The sequence below is a fragment of the Anser brachyrhynchus genome (genome assembly GCF_964034855.1).
Source record: "Anser brachyrhynchus genome assembly, chromosome: 1".
Classification (NCBI taxonomy): domain Eukaryota; kingdom Metazoa; phylum Chordata; class Aves; order Anseriformes; family Anatidae; genus Anser; species Anser brachyrhynchus.
In genome coordinates this window covers 15450936-15472039 of record NC_137694.1, presented here as the reverse complement: position 1 = coordinate 15472039, position 21104 = coordinate 15450936, and the positions used below count along the sequence as shown (strand labels likewise).

The window sequence follows — 21104 nt, the reverse complement described above, 5'->3', positions numbered from 1 at the left end:
AAAAAAGGGGAGAAGACAACATGGCTGGGAGATGTGGAGGAGAGAGGAGCCACGGAGGCTGGGATTTAGAGTGGTAGCATATGGTGACATGGAAATGAATCTCAAGGAACTTGTATCTGGTAGTAGATATCACTAGCTTCCCTTTCTTCAAACCTTTAGTATGGTCAAATTAAATACCAGTGTCTGAATTATTACTGTTCCCCCTCTCCCTCAGAAGTCTCTGAATATTTTGTAAATGCCGCAGGACTTGGAGATAGCTAACCTTATGGCAGTACTTAGAAAGGGGAAATAAAATGACCTGTATGTAACCTGGATCAGTTTTGCGTTCATCTCCGACAGAATCATTTTATATTGAGGATATGGGGAATAATAAATAAAAGGACAACTATAATTCTAATCAATATTAGAAAAAATATGTTTTGTCATTTAATTTTTCTTCTATTCTTACTGTGATAGCATTCTTTTGACCTTACATGTAGGTACGGGGTGATCTGCTAGCTGGGGATTAAGATGGCTGTGATGTATGTTCTAGTTTTAAATACCTTTTTCTAAATGTGGATGAGAAAATTACGTCATGAATTTTGCATAGACCCTGAGACAAGCATCGAACACAACCGTTTTGCTAACAAAGCTTGCAGGATCCTTTTTGTCACCCTCTGTCACATAATTTCTGCAAGCACACATGGAAAGGGTTTAACAGAAGGTAATAAACTAATTTGATTTTTTAAATAAGATTACAAGTCTGATAAAGCCTAAATGTATTAACACTATTGAGTTCTGTAGACCTTCTAATATGTTTGAAGAAAAAAAAGTAAAAGATAAAATGAAGCAAAAGAAACTCTGAGCAACTAGAATGTTAGAGTAATATCAGAACGGCTTTTCTGTGAAAAAGTATGGCTTTATCTTCATTGTCTTGGTTTGTAGAGTTTATTCCATCCCAAGATCTGCAGTTCTTAAGCCTTCCAACCATTTTCCTCTTTGAGCTGGAAGTCTTTTGTGTACATAGTATGTTGAAGCAATTTTGGTATCAAGTTTTTTCTGAATACCTATAATTTTTATTGTAATTTTTCCCTGTCAAGTATTTTTGAAACTCTTATATAATTCTTCATTAGCTTTTTTTTTTTGCAGCACGAAATATCCCATCTGTCAGAAGCTGACTTACAATTCCATCCTTCACCTAACCACTGAACATCTATTGTTTCTTTTTGAATTTATAATTATGTCTTAATTTCATAAAACAGTAGAAATATAGCACATCTAATATATCTATTAATGCTACTTTTAAAACTTCAGGGAGGGAGAAGAATGGAAGAGAGTGGTTGTGTAGTCACTGAATTGGGGTCTGAAGGAATGATGGAGCTGAGCCCTGCTGTGCCAGTTGAAGAAGGCTAATTAGGGTGAAGCATCAGACATAATTCTCATCAGTTTTGTTCCTTGATCAATATGCAGGTGCCTCTTGTCCGTATTGATCTTTTCTGCTTACTTAATGTACTTTCATTTTATGAGATCTATACAATCATTAAATGGAGTAGTTTGAGTTATTTTCACTTGCTAGGACATCGTTTTTAACATACTGTGTTCATTTATTGGATATCTGTACTGTTAGCTGCCATTAAGATAAAAATAGCTCGCCTACAAAAACAGATCACTATCTGTAGCCAAGCGTCTCAGGGTTAAATGATCTGACCTACTCGAGAAAGTTGCACAAACTCAGTATCGCTATTTCAAAATGTCAGGTATTTTCCAGCAGGTGGTTTTTTTTTGTTTTGTTTCATTCTTTTGGTTATATATATATATATATATATATATAAAATTTAACTCTGAAAACTAAGGAAATACTAATTCACACCAGAACAATTTGATCGCAAACAGTGTGAACAATACTGAAGATCAGTATGCTGAGAATAGACTTCTGCTGAGCAACAGCCCATGTGCTGCTGAGTGATAGGATAATTTCTAATTCTTAGCTTGCTCTCTGCCTAGCAGCATGTGCTGGAGGGGCTAGCTAGAGATCAAAATAGTTGTCTCTTATGAAGGCCCAGTGGTGTACACTCTGGTGTAGTGCTCTTTCAGTGCCGAGGTGCCTCACTAGATTAGGTCTGATCTACAATGGACAAGTTTATCAGGTATGACTCTTCCAAATAATTCTTTCAGCATACATAGAGGTTCTGTTGGTGCAAATGCATTTTTGCCAGTGCAGCATGTGTTAGTTCCTGGATGAAGTGGGATAAAATACACCAGCAAAAGCACTTTTGTATACCTAGGATTTTTTTTGCTGGTATAAAAATACCGTGGACTATTAATTTCATTGCCATGTCGCTACACTACTAAAAGTTTTTCATCTAAAGATGGATTTAATGCAACTCTTTTTTTAGTGGGGAAAAAAAAGGACATAGAATCAACTGTTACATTTAGTAAGCAAAGCTAGTGCAAAATACTGGATGAGTCATAGTGAATGCTGTGAGTCTTTTCTTCTGTCCCCCTTTTTTGTCCTCAAAACAATTTGATGGGGCTGGTTTAACAGATGGGCAGAAAACCTATCAGTGTGTGTTGGAAAACTGTTTCCAGATGAAGAACAGTTTTCTTAAGTTATTTGCTCTCTTTTTTTTCTTTGTTCAACACTGACTGAACTAGTCAAAACATTTTAAGCATATTAAGCAATAACATATTAAGCAAGTCTATAAAATAATTAAATTGAAGCTAGAAGCTAAGAGTTCTTAGAAATATTTACATTAATATTTGACTCAGTATAAATCTTATGATAACTACTTTTGAATCTGCTAGGAACCTCGTGCTGAAGATAAAATGTTGGGTTGTCAAGGTTGGTATGCTGTTTTATACTGAAAATAGTTAGGATCACCTGGTAAATTTATTTCTGAATCCCAAATGAGCTATGCTTTCACTTTGCTGTAGGTGCTGAGATATGATGAGGCAACGAGACATAAGGTTTGTTACTGTCCTTCCAAGAGACGTTTTGTAGAGTTTTTAAGGTGTTGCAGCACGCCTTGTTTTTTTGTGGACTTTATGTCAGTTCATTTCCATGTACAGCAATTACACAGCGGTGCTATGCTTGAATTCAGGTGGAGGTTTTAATGTTTCTTCCTTACTTCTTGTTGTTCTGGTCACTGGTGTTATGAACTGCAAAGGTCTGCCCTCTGCATGTACTCTGGGGAGACCCAGCTTCTTAAAATTTATGTAAGGTTAACACTCTGCAGAATTTTGCAGAGTATGAGCAAGTGTCTTGGCAGGAGGTGCCAAAAAGCTGCAGCAGATTTATGTTGCGCTCTGTAGTCTCAAAACTGGTTCAAAGGACATTGATGATAACAGGTGACTAATAATAAAGCATGAAATAACTCTGTGTTGAGGATGAGTCAGGTAGTTATCAATTTCTAAACACATTTGCAAAGCAAAAATCCATCTAATGGGAGGTTTAGAAGTTTTTTTTGATTTGTGATTTGTTGGAATCCTGCTAAAATGTATGTGTAGATTTTGGGATCTTTTTTTTTTTTTTCCTGTCCACACAGTGTGAAAAGGGGTGGGAGCATCACATAATTTTTGTACTTCTAGTATCCTGTGACTCTCAAACCCTTGCAGTGTCTCAAGTATGTGTTCCCTTATATAAGATAAATCGCTGTATTTTTTTTTCTTTCTGTCTTAACTCTGCCTGCAGGCTCTCCATGCAGCTCTCACTGGTGAATTGTCTTCTTCTCAAGATGTCTCTGGGGGTGGAGCCAGCAAAGTGATCACTTTCAGGAGGAGGCAGTGAGAAAAGCCTAGCTGAAAAACAGCTTCTTAACCTTTCTTCATAAAGCTTAGCACTTACGAGTGAGGGTACTATAGCTTCCTTTATTATCAGACTTCTCACACTGTGCCCCTTTTTTTTCTCAGAGGATTTCTTTGAAAATCTGTCCCAGCTGCTGACTGTGCTCTGGGAAAGGGAAAAGCAGTACTACTGCTCTGTGACTGCTTTGCTAGCTTTTGTCATGCAAGACTGCAATTCTTATGCTACTGATAATATATATATTTCCAAATTGTGTGATTTGATGAAATTCATTGATGCTACTATCAAGATAATGTTTGAGAATCTGAACTTTCATTTTAAAGATGCCGTTTAGTTCTCAGGGCTTCTGAAAACTTTGGGAATGCAAAGCAAGGGTGCTCTAGAATTTCAGAAATAGGGAAATAAAGTAAAATATCCATACAGGTACTGCTTTGAAAAGTTAGAACGATGCCACATTTTCTTGAGGGCTAACTCATTTTTTGAACTCTTGACGTTGTTACTGCTGATGGCTGTCTTCCCTGTCATTTTTCAGGAAAAGAAAAAATAGGTGTCTCTCTCCCTCTCCCCGTGTTTGGCTTCCTCTTTCCTGCTTGTAAACCAGATTAGCCAGCTTTACTCTGGGGAGAGGGTAAGAGAGGCTAAGGCTCTACTTGGAGAGTACAGGTAGAATGGAGAATATATGTGCAAACAATCCTTGGACTCCCAGAATATTGCTCCTCAAAGTTGCAAAGCATGGACAGAAGTATTCTGAAATGTTCTGCTTTATGAGACTAACAAATGTTTCTTTTTTCTTTTCTTCTCTCAGAAATGTACACCTGGTGATTTGTGCATTTTATTAACTTAACGTGGTTCCCTCAGTGCGCCCAGACAGATGCCCCTCTCTTAGTTGCTGTGAGGCCTTTACACTTGCTTTAACTTTGTTTTATCTCATTGTATTTCTGAAATTGGAATTGTGTGGAATTATTTTACCCATGCAACAGGCTTCACACAATACATCTTTTCTGTCATTTGTAGTGGTATATGAACTCTGAGTGATTATTTATAAACATATATGCCACCCTGCCTTTTTTTTTTTAACAAACACTAGTTACTGTGGTGGTACATGAGAAGATGGAAAACGAGCATTCTCTAAACTAGCCAATGAAATTATTTTCCTATTTCCTGCTATCAGATACAAAATTTTATTATTGAAGCCTGATGCTCCTAAGGAGTGCTCTGTCATACCTAGAATGCCTTTGAAGACCTGTCTGTTTTCCCTTACTTGAGCAATTTGCCTTGATCCCTAATGCTGCTTGCCAAAGTCAGACCAAGCATAATTAGCTTTGTGGATGAAAATGAGCCTTCAGAAGATTTAGATGAAATTTGAAATTGTTGCTTTCTGGGAAGGTTTGACATTTTGAAAAGCATTTTTTGTCCAATTCTTGACAACCCTGAAACCGTTGCAAGGCAGGAATTTGAAAAAATTTGTATTTTGGAATTGGATAGGACTCTAAATTATTTTGTAACATAATACGACATATTTATGGAAAAATATTTTAATTAGGCAGCAATAGCTGCTTCCAAACACTTACTGAAATATCTTATAAAACAATGCATTTAATTTTAATTTGTCACAACAAGATGCAAACAGCGAAAAAAAGAAAAAAAAGCCACTGCCTTACGGAGGTTGTAGTTTTCATTCTGAGTTCCTTTGTGTAAAACTAAGGGAAACTCTGTTAAATCTGACGTTTTTTCACTTGTACTCGAGTAATCCTTGTAGTGGGGTCCTTGTTTCCTCCTCAGTGTTTGGTCTTGGAGGGGGAAGGCCCTGAGGCGCATCAGCAGCCTCCCTGCAGCCCTCTCCGCTGTGCTTGCCACGAGTGGCTAGCTCAGCCTTTCTGGAGGCACTGCTGCACCCGTCTCTTGCCAGTTTCCTGTGCTTCAGTCAGCCCTAATAAGCCATTTTATTTACGAATATGATCTGTGTAATGTCTCCTCAAATGCAATCAGCTAACCCTGCCTTTTTAATTACTTACAATGACTTTAATTGGATCAGAAAACAGCAAGAAATATAAAGTAACAATGTAATAGAGTTAGCACAGCGAGAGGCCTCTGGTGGGAGCTGCGGCCAGGTTACTCTGTTCCTAGGCCGGCTCCATCTGGCACGGCTGGCAGCTGCCCCCAGCCCCGCTCAGGAGTCTGCTGTGGCACAAGTTCAGCCACAAGACAGCCACGTTCATTTAAGATGCTCAGCACCTGGATTTTGTCAGTATTTCAGACTCTCAAGCCTCAGAAAAAAAACTTTTTTTTTTTTTTTTTACTCAGAACAATAGACCGGTGTTGAGCTTCCGTGTGCCGCAGTTCCTTGTTGGTGCCCGTTAGGCCTCCTTCAGGCCCTTCTCGATTCTTTCTGTTTGCCACTTCCTCACAGCCCACCAGTCGAGCGCTATGTAAATACAAAAGTATCTTCAAAAACAAAATGCACGTCTTCCATTCTTTTCTCAAGGGCATTGCGTAGGCTGAGTGATTTCGCCTCTTTTCAGCATAGCTGCTTCTCTTGAGAAGTCAGGCAGGCCTTCATGTTGGGACTGGCCAGTCGCTGCTGGCTTGGGCTGTTTGCTTGAGGGTTGCTCAGGGAAACTAATAACCTACAGCAACCTTTATTGCTCCTTACTTTCTGGCCCTATCCAGCCATACAACTGAGAGGCCTAGTGTGTGTCTGCTGTGTATGTCGGAGTTTGAGGCATTTCCCTGACTGGCCCCTTCTGATAATTCTTTTTTTTTTTTTTTTTTGTTAACCTTCCATTTTTTTCTTAGAAGTTCCAACACACAGAAAGGGATTTTAGACTGTACCCAAAGTACCCAGGATTTCATATATTTCTACAAACATTCATGTGTACTATATTTGCAATGCTTTTCGCACGTATATTTTTCTAAAAAAGAAAAGTCTCTTTTCACATATTCAATTTGCAGATGACAACGTCATAAAATCAATAAAGTGAATTGGGAGTTTTATTTGAACTAATATTCACAAATACTTGTGATGCTTTTCTCAGTACAAATTGTGGCCTCTTTACTTGCATAGCATAGAGTCACTAGAAACCTAGGTGCGACTTCTGCAGAATCAAGCGCAGCACTGCATTGCCACTGATTTGATCAGCGGGTATGCATGCCAACTGTAGGTAATTGTCAAAATTCTCGTCAGAGAAGTAGTTTGATAAATCATTGCCTTGGTACCCCGAGAAGTACCCAATGAGGAAATAATGTCAAATGCTCCTTTGGTAGGGTGAGGGTGGAGAAGTCAGTCAGCAGTTGGTGGCCACCTCCTGTAAATGACTTGAGAAGGGTTACCCAGCCTGGAGAAGAGATGGTTGAGGGGAAGATATGATGGATGCATATCGAGTCATGAATGCTGTGGGAAAAGCAAAGACATATCAAACAATCGCTCTCTTCCATTACAAGTACTAAATGGCATTGAATGACAACGGTGGGTGGCAGGTTCATAACTTAAAGCTACTGCTCTGTACAGCGTGTATTTCAGACATCATGGAAAGCAGTGATTGCTAAATGTTTGCGTGGTTTCAAGGAATGTTTGGATGATTAACAAAAGGGGAAAAGGAATTGAGGATCATTAAACGCAACAGTACCGTTGCTCGTAATATTGCTAATCCATAAATTGTATCTGTGTAGAGCTTTTGCATTCAGAGATGTCTATGCCTGGTGCTTACTGTCCCCTGTTGTGAAAAAGGAGCTTGGCTAACCCGAGGACATAACCAAGTCATGGAAATTAAGAGCTGAGACCACAGCTCATCCAGAAGTATGTCTTTCAGGATCTGCTGACAATCGTTTTACTCAGCACAATAGATCATCTGCTGGTCTCTAAGCATGGATCTCCTAGTGAGATATATTTGACAGCAAATAAGTTTTACATATTAAAATTGCAAATATTGTCATGTTTCTAGACAAGACTCATTGCTGCTGTTACTTCTTAGTTTCCAGTATTTCAGTGATAAATTGTCATGAATGTATCAATACCATTAGTACTGAAGAGCAGTGATAATCTTTGCTTAATTTTCTGCTAAAGATGAATATTTTCAATGTTTAACTATTTTATTTTCATAAGGCAAAAATAAACATTCTGTATGTTGGAAAAATGTAAATCTTAATTGTGCTGTAGTGTAATATATATATACATATATATATATATATTACTTTAGGGCTGTGTTCCTACAAGAAAGTTAGTAAAAGCTAATGAGAAATTGTTTTTCCTTTGATGTTTTTAATTCAATTTTGTCCTCCAGAAGGAAAAGGTGTTTAGTCTAATTGTTGGTATTATGAGTTTTAGAGAAGAATCTGTTTCTTTCCTGCTCTTGAAATGATTCATAACTGTTAGCAATGAATTCCACAAATTAGGCTTTCTGAGGCCTGAGAAAAATCTGTTGCCAGACTAAATATTGTTTAGAATGAGAGGAACTGTAATAAAAATTATTATGGAATCATATGAGTACACAATGAGTCTATGTGTTTTGTCAGTTTTGTTTTAAAGTATTAAATTGCTAACCATCTTCTGTCCTTGAAGCAGCACATTTTTTTGGTCCATGCAATTTTTCTGGTGTCAATTACTAGATATAATTGGCTGGTAGATAATTATGTAATTCCACAAAGAAAATGTATGCATTTATTTAATAACAATTATTAATTAAATGAAATGTTATCTGTTAACAGTTTGTGCCTTTAAGAACCAAAAGACATGCTTGAACTTGCTGCTTGCTTTCTTGGATATGCTTTTTTTTTTTTTTTTTTAAATTCTTGGTATTTTTATCATTTAACTCATTATTTTGAACCCTGCTACCTAAGATATAAATTTTTAATTTTGAGTCTGTGTGGCATTAGTGATAATAGAACTCAAATGTGTCATCAGTACGATATTTGAGAAGACTTAGCTTTTGATTTTTAACTGCTTTAAAATTATGAAAGAAAAAGACAAGTACATTTTAATGAAATCTTAATCTATGGTGATTCTCAACCATCATCTATTATGCGATTCCTAATTTTATTAATATCTGTGTTTTACTTGAAGGAAAAAAAAAAAAAAGGACACCAGTATGTGTGTAAGAACCCAAACCTAGTGAGAAATTATATTATACTTTTAGGTAACTGAAGAACTTTTACAGGTAGCGTAAAGGTATAGTGCCACAGCTGTCTAAGGGCAGTCACAGAGAGTGTATTAAAGGCTTGTTTCTTTTTGCCTAATCTTTGAAGAGCAGCTGTGCAGGTACATTGTTCAAATCCCCTTTCACCTGTGTTCATACATGAATAATCTGGCAGGTTTGGGGGGAATGATGAACATGAGAGAGCAGTTTGCATGGGGTGGACTGGGGGGTACACGACATTTCCTCCAGCTTCTTTGCATTCTGTTGTCACTGCAGATGCAGCTAAGTAATACATTAAATGGTAAGGGTGAGAGCTGTATTTTACTCTTTGTATCTTCGTGGCTGTTTTAGCAAACTATAACAAATGGGGAGTGGGGCTAGGAAAGGAAAGGATTAAAGCTTTAAATTTTCTATTTTTCAACTTCACTATCTGATTTGTACAAGATAGAAGGTATTAAAGGATTGTGGAAGATAACTGCTGTGAGTCTTTGTATCATGGTTAAATGCTTTATATTTCTATTGGAACATCAAAAGACAGGCATCTGTAGAGGCTAACTTCAAATACAAATATTTGGAACCTGAACGCTGTTATGTTGAGTTTGGCTTTCAAACATTGTTCTTTCTTGCACCTCTTTTTAGTACTGCTGCTAAGTTTTATTGCCGCTAGAAGAACTGGTGGGAATTCTGGCTGACTGAGTTGATTTCTGCCATAGGCTCATCTCTAAATTTTAATAAAGCTTTACTGTAGGAGATAAGATATTGTATGGTGTTTTAAAACTTTGCAGTTATATTCAGGATGTTTACAGAAGCACTCTGGATAACACAAGGTTCACTTTGTTCTCCCACAGAGTATCTGAAGTACATAAAACCTGTGTGATTTATAGCATATGCAACATCTGTTGACTCTAAAGATGATAAAATCAAGCAAATCTGCAGCTAATTGCAGGAAGTTATTGATGGTATGCCAAGGGAGAGGTGGGAGGAGGAATTAAATATGCATTTATTAAAGATAAAAATTACATATATTTTTAAGTACCAAGGGAATTAACAGCTGATCCTAAAGAAAATGCAGTTCTGGTTTTGCAGAAATGTTTTCCTGAAGGTGTAAGTTCGAAAGGGGTAAATGGTGGGTGTTGAAAAGAGGCAGGAGAGACCCACAAGGACTGAAGAATATTGACAAAGTATTTACAGCTTATATATATATAAGTAAAAAAGAAAGTATTGCGTCTTACATTATTCAGGGGCCAAGATAATAGCATGATTTTGGTTTAATTTGATTTTACAGGACTGTATCACTATTGATCTTGAAGTATCTCCTGGCATCTACAAGTATGTGTTAGAAATGATCTGTATTCTCTCATGTACAAACTGACATTTTTGGATGCATGCTGTTATATAAAAATAATGATAAAAATAATAATAAAAAACAGGATATAACTCATTGAAATGAAAAAAATGAAGTGCAGCTAGAAATGACTAACTCTATAAGGTAATTGTAGACTTGTATACTTGAAGTCTATAACTGTTAAAGTGCATACCTTTATCCAGATAAAAACGTATTCAAGAATTAGGGCCTTAATTATTAATATCACAGATTAAAACTCACAAATGAACAAAAATCTCTTCTGCCCTCCTTTGAGGGCATTGACTCAGTGAAGAGTTAACCATCTTTGCTGTCTCAGCGACCGGTGGGATGTTTGAAGGTTATTGTTCACTAAGATTTTTGGAACACGTGATTTTCCTTCATTTTCTTTTATCAGTGTATGTATCTCTTACAACGTGGTGCAGTACTGACGGAAACTGAATCATTGTACTTTTACATAAATCTGAGCAATGAAAAAATTCTACTTGCCTTTTGAATGATAAAAGTAATAATATTTAATATTTAAAAGCTGCCAAAAATACTGGTATTTTCATGTCCACATGTAAATTTTTATTATCTTTTACATCCTACCACCCATCACTATTTTGCTTGCTTTCATGGCTTTATTTATGATGCTAACTTAGGTAAATAAGAGAGAGTCAAAGTCATATACCTTCATTTAGATGAGCCCTTATCTCTGTTCTGGAAAGATTTTCCTCAGCCACTCCAGCAATACAGTTAGAAGGGCATAATTCCTTTACATGGGTATATGATGCAGTTGCAATATATTTTCAATGCAATTATCTCTTGCAGATATGAGAATACATTTCTTTTCATTCTCTTTCATTTTATGTACTGATGTGATGCTCCATTTCAGGGAAGACTGCTTATTGTACAGCTGTTGGGATTTTAAGAAATACTTCTCTGACAGTAAAGATCCTGATTGCTGTCTGCTCAAAATTTATTTAAAAAAGCATTCTTCACCCCTTTGTTTTCCAGTTTTGGATGCTCTGCTGAAATTAGAGCAGAAATGCTGTTGGCATTGGTAATGAGCAAGCAGTGCAAAGCTACTGGTTTAGATGGGAGCTGGGGGGAAACATTCAAGGTGGAAAGGAAATGACTCTTACTAATTAATAAGATTGTATGAACTGATTTGTATTTCTGTCCTTTCACAGCTCACATTCCAACATTTTTTCTGTATCTTATTTTTGAGCGTGCTGTCAGTCTCATCTCTTTCAACCCGTAAGTTCGTTTCTTCAGTAATCCCCAATTTGTGATTCATACCTCTCCTGTTCTGCATTAGACCTATCCGTCCCCCTTTCTCTTTCTTTTTCACATATGCTGTACACATAGCTTTGCATCTGCGATGGTATGAAGTCTGTTCAAAACAGAAATAGGACAACTCGATTTTTACTGGCAACATGCTTTATTTTTGCTTAGCTCCAAAAAAAGCCCAAGAGGAGTATTGACTTGTAGAGGTATTATTGCTTGTTGCCACAATAAATTTGATTTTGGAAGTCCATGTACATCTGAAGGGCAGTGCAGTGGCTAAATTAAACTTCAGTGAATTTATTATAGAGAAGTGTTTTCCTCTCTGTTTATTTTTAATGAAGAACAACCTCTTAATTATCAGAATGAAACGTGGACTTTTTAAATAATATATATATTGTACTTGTTTTTATGATTATAACTTCTGCTTCACGTTGGGAGTGCTGTTGTAGAGGTGATGCACTACATAGGCAGTGGTGTAAGAAATTTTCTTTTGAATGTTTTCTGATTTCTAGGCCATAGGTCAGGTAGAGCTCCACCCAAAACATTTCATCTAAATGCTGAGGATGAGTGGCACAGAAGGTCCTTGGGAGTACTTTATCACAGAGAATTTAGAAGAATGAAGTTTTAGCTGGTAAAAATGTTTGGGGAGCTCTTGAAGTTTCTCAAGTCAGCTTCTTTTGAGGAAAGGCTTAAGAAGCTCTGGGTGATTTTCAGAGTTCGAGATTACCTTAACAATATTAATGCTCAGTTGTTTCATTAAAATGTAAGTTGCAAACATCCCTGCAGGCTAATGTCCTCCATGGGTAAGGTGTACAGCAGCACAAATACAGGGTTCTCCCCAAATATTAGAATTTCCTTTGTTGTAGCTCGTGTCTTTTACCTCTTGACCTGTCTGCGTACACCTCTGAGAGAGGTCTGCCTCTGCTTTCTCCCCAACACCTGCTAGACAGAAAAAGACAGCAGTTACATCTCGTCTTAATGATCTCTTCTTCTTAATGATCTCTTCCCTAGGTTAACAAACAGTTCTCTCCTCCTGTCCTCACACTCCACGTGCGTCAGCTCCCTGGCTGTCTTGGTGGTTCCGTGTTGGACTCACTCCGATTTAACTTACTGCAGGTTAATTTTGTCCCATCACCCAGGTTATTAACGATGATATTAAAGGGTATCAGCCCCAGTGCTGACCAGCCACCAGCTGGATGTGAATCACTGCCCACCCCACTTTGAGCCTGGGCATTTGAGGAGAAGGAATTGGGCAAAATAGAAGAAAGCAGAGGTTCAGTAAGGTTGTCAGTCTGAATCCAGCACGGGGAAAAAAAGGGGGAGGATCTAGTGCTGGGGGAACCTTAAAGGAGTTCAAGAAATCTCGCTTTAGGCCTAAGTGGATGTGGGAGTAGCGCAGTATAACTTGTGATTAGACCTAAGTAATGTTTGTCTTGGTGTGTTAAGCTATTTTCTGAATCATGGCATTTTCACAGGGATGTCTCCAAAATATGGTGCTCATTGTTAAGTCAGTGATGATGATAAAAATAGATATCAAACTCATTTCCATCAATTCCAGATCTTGCCTGACGTCTGATTTCCAGCCCAGAGAGTAGGAATTAACTCTTCCATCAAGACAATTTAAATGCAGCTTTAATATAATGTTAAAAATGGATAGTCAGGCTTCCTCACTACTCCTCCAGTCCTGTTATCAACTTTGGCTGTGTTTCTTGAGTTCTGTGCATGCAGGCTGGAGAGAAAAAGCAAATTTCCTCTGTAGGTAGAACTGGTCATAGGTGATAATTGAAGCACTACTAAATGTTTTAACAGAAAGTGCATTCTTTCAAAATCAGTAACAATCATTTTGAGGAAACAGAAACCCAACTGCAGGATGACAACCGGTTTCTTCTTCCTCCAGCCTCCTGTACACCTGAAAATTTTCACTTTGTTTTAACATGCTAGAGGAAGTTAAATACTTTAATATTTAGATGATCACTAGTTTTAGACTGTTGAACTCCAAATTTTCTTCTGAAATGAAGCTTTAGTCAGGTAAAACAACACAATATAGATTACATCCTTTTTTTACAGTACAAGGTAGATTGCCTGTGTTTAAATGGGTGGTTCAGGTTTTGCTCTCTTTAAATCATTCACTTTCACCAGTTTGGGTTTGGTACCAGTGACCTGATTTCTTTAAAGCTCAAACATTCCTGGCATGTGCTTGATAAGAAAAACTGAGGAGTAGGTCTGCTCCGGTTTTACTTTTCATGTCTCCTTTCCCTACGGACACCTATGCGAAACTATACGTGGTTGTCTAATATTTTATTTCCTTTTCTGGACTTAGCATGAGCGAGTTAACATGCTATCTGGGAGAGCAAACAGAAATTCAGTGCCACTAGCTCGATTCAGTTTCTGGCTCCAGCAGGGCAGTTTTGCCTCCCTTGATGTTGCTCAAACAGCTGAAATGCTAAACCTTTATGTATTATGCATACAAGTAGTTAATTTTTAAGATGGTAAAAATTGGTTAAATAAAGATCAGTTTTCATAGGAACTTAATGGCATTTTAGTGACAGATATTTTATTCTTCATTGTTTCACTGAGGAAAGGAGACATTTGCAGGAATATTGTCCTGTAGGAAAAGGAAGGAAAGATAGTAGGAACTGTTTGAGTAACTGGCACTGTTGTAAAATGAAATTTTCTTCCTCTCCAGTAATGAATTCATAGTTTCTCCATAAAACTTTCAAAATTAATCTTTTAAGGTTCAAAATTAATCATTTAATCAGTTCATACAATATATCTAAAATACACGCTGTATTTTCTATGGCACAGTATAGAACACTGACATTGTTGTCTTGAACACTTCACAGAGCACCATGATTTATGCAGTTTTATAGGACTAAACATTTTTCTGAAGAGCTTGCGCTATGTAAAATGGCTGTAAGATATCATTTCATAGTGACCGTAGAGGAATTCTTTTCACTTGATTTAAAGGCTTAATATTAGCTTTGCTTCAGCAAGTGCTTAGGAGCCTGGTGCAGGGTGTGGGGCAACCTCTCCAGCCTATGTGGAGAATAAAATGAATAAAACAGATCATGGAGGAGGTTCTTCTCTGAGGCACCAGTTTCCATTTCTGAAGACCTACAAATGTGCCTTCTCTTGCCATTCCCCACCTGCTCTGTGTATCAGTGGCATGGAAAATTTAAGTGCCTCCAGGGAGCAGACTGTTGTTCTTCATGTTAGTTTATATTGTTTTTTATGTTACTTTATTCACCTATTCTACTTAGAGAATAAAGACGGAATACAAAATGTCAGGTCACCTTCACCAAAGGGTGAGCCTTGGGTTTCTGCCAAGGTATCGGGCTTGGTTGTAGGACTATTTTTAGTTTAGTATTACCTGCATTGTTGAAAACTAAGAAATGAACCTATTCAGGCCCAGCAGCTTCCTGGGTTGTGGGTTCAGATACAACTGAGGCAAACAGGATGTCATCCTTCCTTTTCAGGGCCTAGTGCTGTAACTAAGATTTCTGTGAGGACCATGGATTAGATTTGTGGCCCATTTGAATTAGTAAATTACTTCGAGGTATGTTAGAAGCAGATGAAAAAAATAATTCAAATTGGTCATCAGCAGTTCTAACAAATCGATCTACTCATTTTGTTTGTTTTGTGCTAGTATCTAGGCACTGCTGTAGGACCAAAGGCTGAGTGCTTAATAACTCCCTTCAAAAATGAAATTGTTGGTCATTACTGAACACTTCTCCCTTGTAGAAAGGATTTTATGTGCTTTTTACAGTATCTGTCCATTCCCTCCTAATTCTGTGTAATGGAAATAAATACTGCAAATAGTGATTTAGACTCAGCTTCATAAACATTTTCTACCAGTTTATATCTGAGCTTCCACCAAGGATTGTAGCCCGCCTATGGGTTCCTACCCTCTCCCATAAGCCAGCAATAGTTTTTGAATGCCTGTGTCATGCATCAGATGAGAGAGAGTGCCTTTGGATGAAAACTCAGTAGGAAGAACTCCCATGAATGCTAAAACTTGCAGGCTGGGGTGGAAGGAAAGGGCAGGAGAGCAAGTGAGGGGCATGGAGGTGGAAATGTGAGAGCATTCATGTCAGGGCAGCCTACACTTAGATCAGCTTAAAGTAATAGTGATATTGCAGTTGTACCCCATCTTGACATTCTTTGTTTCTAGTATGTGATTTGTAAGGGACAATTTCAGCCAATTTGTTTTGATCTTTATGTTCTCTCTTGAGAAATTTTCAGCATAGGTGCAACGTTTGCCCTGTAGCAGTCTTCTGCAGTATTTTTTAATAAATCATGTTTTGGTAGCCTCTCAACTTGCGCATACTTAAATCTCAGCATAACGTTTGGGGATCATTTGGACCTGTTGAGTTTTTGGATTTTAAATCAGTAGTTTCTTCTAAAATCATGATTTTTCTTCATTATGGAAAAAGAACAGCCTTAGGGTACAGATGTCACCAACATTTTCTGCAGCTAGGTCTGAAGAAGCAAAGTAGAACAAAAAGAAACAATCCCCCAAAGTTCCTCAAACAGGCAAACAGAAATCACTGAGAATTTCAGGAATGCCTTAATTTCCTTTAATTACTCCCCATGTTCCATGAAAAAAACCCTCTTAATTGGTCACTGGATTCTTGCTACTTGTGCATCGGGTGGATTGCTGGTGTTTGCTCCTAGAGAACCACTTCAGCTCTCCTACTTTGCTTCTGGAAGTTTGCTGTAACTTTGCTCTTTGTTATTAGCGTCACTGACACCATTTCTCAAGGCACGGAAGGCTTTCTCTTTTGGCTCACATAGCCTCTTGAGTGACGTGGTTTAATCACAGTGGTTTATTGCTGGCTGTCCTGGTTTCCTTTTGTTAGTGCACCTGATTGTCTTAGTCTTAGTAGACTTAGTGTTGATTCTCTAATTTCCAGGAAAAGCTCAAAATGAGCTCAGTTTAAATAGAGAGCATGATGCACTTTCTGCGGAGCTCATAGTGATGCTAGCTTCATAATTACCCTGTTTTTCAAACATTTGAATAGTGAGGTCAAAAAAAGGAAATTGTCTTGTAGAACGTTTCTAAGTTGTTGAGTCAGATTAAGAAAAACTAGCTGCTTTGCTCAGTCTTGTTTTTCTACCTCAAGTACTGTGCATATCAGATTTATCTCTGTCTGTTGAACTCCTCTTACATAACTATCTGGGAAACGGTGGTTTAAAAACCACAACTTTAAGCAACATCTAAGCTGGTAGATTAGAAAAACTGTTCTGATTTAGTAAATGGAGAAAATTTGGAAGCATAATGACAAAAGTCTTTTCTTCTTTAAGTATAAAATTCTAACCCTTTCTCAGGCTGAGGTAGATTATAAATGTCACTTATTCCTAGGGCTCAGCGTATTTTGCTTTGACATATAATACTTTTGTTCAAGAAGAGGATTCAGCAGGCAGTCTGTATTTTAAGTCCGTAAAAAGTCATTTCCAGCTGTGCTTTCCAAGCTTAATAAGGTGTGATGGTCAGAGTGGAAGCACTACCAGCACCCTATGGGAGAGTCAAGGATTTGCCTTTATTTTTGTGCACCTCTATAAAGAGCTAGAGTTAGCAGAGGGGCGGGAGGTGGAGGAATGGCTACAGCACTGTAGCTCCCTCCTCTGATTTCCTCCTGTGCTCCGTGGCTTAGAAGTGGCTGGTGCAGCGTGCTGCAGTTCATGCTGGTGTGAGGGCAGTGCATGGCATCCAGCCTTGGCTTGTGGTCTGACAATATATTTAGGTCCTGATTCATTTTAAGCACGAGCGTTCCCTTATTTAGTTATAAATACTGTACTCAGTAAATCTGTAATGGTTAATGTAGGATTAGCTTTACTCGGGAGCTTTAGGGTGAAAGGCAGGAGTGTGGAAATCCTGCTGTCCCTATTGGAGTGACGGAGAACCAAGCTAAGAGTGATTGATTAGTTCAACTTCAGAGAGGAAAGCTGGCAAGTTTTAACATGGGCCCTGGTCTGCAGAGCCTGCAATACCTGGAAGATGAGCCTTCGCAGCTGCTTCATTCTCTGTAAGTAGACACAGGTACCTTACAGCCCACTTCACCCGTGCTTCTTTGGTCGTGACTGTATAGTTAGTCGGACTGTGTAGTTGCTGGCTGACTGTACACAGCAAGGAGCAGGATGATGGTACTGCACAAATGCCTGGAGCAAAATTCTGCCTTCGCTAGTCCCTGGATTAACAACCGCTAGTATCTTTGTTGTAGTGCATGTGACGTGTTTTCTTTATTAACTACTATTAACACTTTGGAATGTGCAGGTTCCTCTGCAATATTTCAGATAAACCGTATCCTAAATGTACCAAGGGCCTGGCTACAATCTGGCCGTGCTGGTGTCAGCTACCTCTGCTGCACTTCACCTGCACGGTCAGCAGTGGCAGCGTCACTGGTGGCAACGCAGGAGCAAAGATATTTCTGATATTATGCTGTCTGCTTAGACAATAAAAAGTATCCAAAGGTGTGTGTCCTGCTGGTGGCGAAGCTTCTGCTATTATATAGGAATGGCAGGAAAGCATTTGCAGATGTTTTTACTGTAGACTTACTGTCCTCACGAAAGCTGCTTTTCTTTTGAAAGCGGTACAATAGGATTGCTAGGGCTTCCCCACGGGTTAGGACGGTAACTCCCAGCAGCCAGGGTAGGCGGTCTAGCTGCTGAACCCACGGAAAGGCTCTCAATTTTGAAGTCCTACTGAAATACATTGTCCCAAGGCATTTTGTTAGGATTGCAGGAAATCCGAAACGAAGCTGCAGATTTTGGCAGATAAGCAGGAGGTGGCTGCCAGTCTGAGGCGCAGATGGAGTATTTGGAGAAGCCAAAGCAGCATGGGCTCTCTGTTCCTCCCATGGAAGCATCACACTGATTAGATTTTTAGCGCCTGAAATGGCCTAATTTAGGTTTTGAGATAAAATATGGTAGGGAGAAACAGTCTCTTCTTTATTTCTTTTTCACAGATATTTAGGAGATCGGAATCATGTTTTAATTTTATTTTTTTAACAGCCTGGGGTTGTAGAATATGATTTTATCACGTAAGCGAACTCCACAGCAATTTTTTTATTTGTGGACTAGGTAAGTCTTTGAAGATATTTTTAATGCCATGTTGCCAAGAAACTACTTCAAGGTTTATGATTGCAGTAGACTTAGTCCTTAGTCTTTGCACCTTTTTTTAAATTTTTTATTTTAAATTTTTATTTTTTACTGTGTCAGCTGAGGGAAGGGGTCAGGAAACTAGTGTTCATGCTCAAGTCACTTGTTGGCTGAAGTTAGTAATCGAAGGCAGTGGGAGCTTAGTATTAGTTTTAATAGGAGCACCTTTATACGTGCAGCTTAGTCACAGCAAAAAGTTGCTGTCAGCTGGGTAAGTCACTCCTGTCTGGGTATGAGGGACTGCCATGGCCCCCAGCAAAAGCAGCTTTGTAAACATGCATTTGTATAGGGCTTCAGTAATAGCCTGTGCAGCATGAAATGTACTTTCCTGCTGCTCAGCTGTCCTTTGACTTCTCTGATCAATTTTTAAACAAACGTGTACAGACAAAACCATTTGCAGGCCTATTCTTAGTAGGCTAAAGCCTATTTAACATGCTGTACTGGTAAGCAAGTTGATTTCCTTGATTCCTAACTCAGCTTTATGCAGCACTTCTGGATTTTTTTTTTATTTCAATTTCTTATGCAGAGTTTTTCATACACAGGTACAAAGATTTTCTTCTCTACGTAGCTGTGAAGTCACTCACTTGGAGTTTTGTGTTCAATTCAGAACATGTGGTTGCTAAAATTAATCTGATGCTTAGATGAGTTCATTGTGAATAAACAAAAATAAATGGCTACTAAAGTGAAAGGTTATTTGTCAAAGATTTAAAAGTTCAGCTGGCTTAGTAAGAATTTAAGTCTGTGCCTTAATAAACTTACTGGGAGGACATTAAAGGAAGATAACTTCATTAGGAATTCATAATGGGCTGGTTATTAATGGAAACAGTGCAACATTGTCTTACGAAGGAAGTATAGCAGGCCCAGAGGAAGGACACAAAGATGATCAAAGGGCAGGAGCACCCCTCCTATGAAGAAATGCTGAGAGAGCTGGGGGTGTTCAGCCTGGAGAAGAGAAGGCTCTTGAGAGACCTCGTTGCAGCCTTTCAATACTGAAGGCGGGCTTATAAAAAGATGGAGAGCTACTTTTTGCTCAGGCAGATAATGACAGGACAAGGTAGAATGGTTTTAAACTAAAAGAGGGGAGATTTAGACGAGATGTTAGGAGGAAATTCTTTACTCTGAGGGCGGTGAGGCACTGGCACAGGCTGCCCAGAGAAACTGTGGCTGCCCCATCCCTGGAGGTGTTCAAGGCCAGGCTGGATGGGGCTTTGGGCAGCCTGGTCTGGTGGGAGGTGTCCCTGCCCATGGCAGGGGGTTGGAAATAGATGATCTTCAAGGTCCCTTCCAACCTAAGCCATTCTATGATTATTTCATTAATTTTATTGAATCTTTCAAAAGAAGGAGTGGAACCCATGCTTGATTGAGCAAAATGCTGATAAAAGTGTAAATGAGAGCATTTCTGCATTGTCTTACAGATAAGCAGTAGTGTCAAGGTCTAAGCAATCTTGACATGGGGAATTGGAGTGATTTAGATCTAGGAGGATTAAAAAAAAAAGAAAAAGAAAAGCATAATTGTCTTTGAAGGTTCGTCTGGTACACTGAAGACCCTTCTTAGATGGCTTTTACAGTTCCCTGGGGATCTGTTCTAAGTGACCCAGAGATGTTTAGCATGTCCATTTAATGAATCTAATCATCCAGTTCCCACCTAATTTATGTTGTATTTCAGAGATTTAAGTGGAGAGGTGTATCTGTTCTTGGAGGAGCCTAAAGATGTAGGTGCTCACAGGTCTTACTTTCCATATTCCAGGATCATGGATTTCAGCACAATGGCCATATTTGGGTTGATTTGCAAAAATGTGCAATAGATATGGGTGTAATTGCACAATATTAGAAGAAGATGGATTCTAGGTCAATCTGAGCTGTAGGTCTTCATTAGCGTGAAGGAGACTGAATATACAGTTCTTGCATCGCAAGAGAGCACCAAAAACAAGCCAAAAATGTCTGGGAAGAGACATCCTCCAGCCCTTCTTTCGGTGATGGTCACTAGTTAGGTCAGGAGTGCAAGACCAGGCAGAGAGCCAGCAGCAGAGAACTACTTAGCATAGAGGTCAGGTGTCTCAGGGAGTGTGAAAAGTTGTTTTTTACTCCCTGGGTTGTGTTTTATATCTAAAATTTCCCCATGTGAAAAGCCTAAATAGTCCAAAGAGCAGAGATTAGAGTGTCATGCTCTTTAAAAGAAAATGCATCTCAAAGATTGTCACAGGTTCAAAGCTTCTCAGATAAAGGCAGACGAAGAGTGGGGTTTTCAACTTGCTGGAGTGCTCTAATTACAATGGGACTATTCATCAAAGATTAAGCAAATTAGCCACATCTGCGTAGCCAGTGACAGAAGTCAGGTTTGAGTAGATTTTCTAGCTGCAGTCACCAGTCCTGCCTACTACTCTGTAGATGTCATATT

General features: G+C 38.6%; 2 protein-coding genes across 4 annotated transcripts in view; one reads left to right on the top strand and one right to left on the bottom strand.

The window, feature by feature from the left end:
- The window catches only part of COG5 (component of oligomeric golgi complex 5), a 186631-nt gene that overhangs the window by 57402 nt on the left and 108125 nt on the right, over window positions 1-21104 (top strand). The gene's annotated exons all lie outside the window — the stretch shown is intronic.
- GPR22 (G protein-coupled receptor 22) overlaps window positions 1-21104 on the bottom strand; it is a 46150-nt gene extending 25046 nt beyond the window's left edge. For all 3 annotated transcript variants that reach the window (XM_080582422.1, XM_080582421.1, XM_080582420.1), the window contains exon 1: window positions 1-21104. This exon is cut by the window's left edge. The gene's annotated coding sequence lies outside the window, so the exon portion shown is untranslated.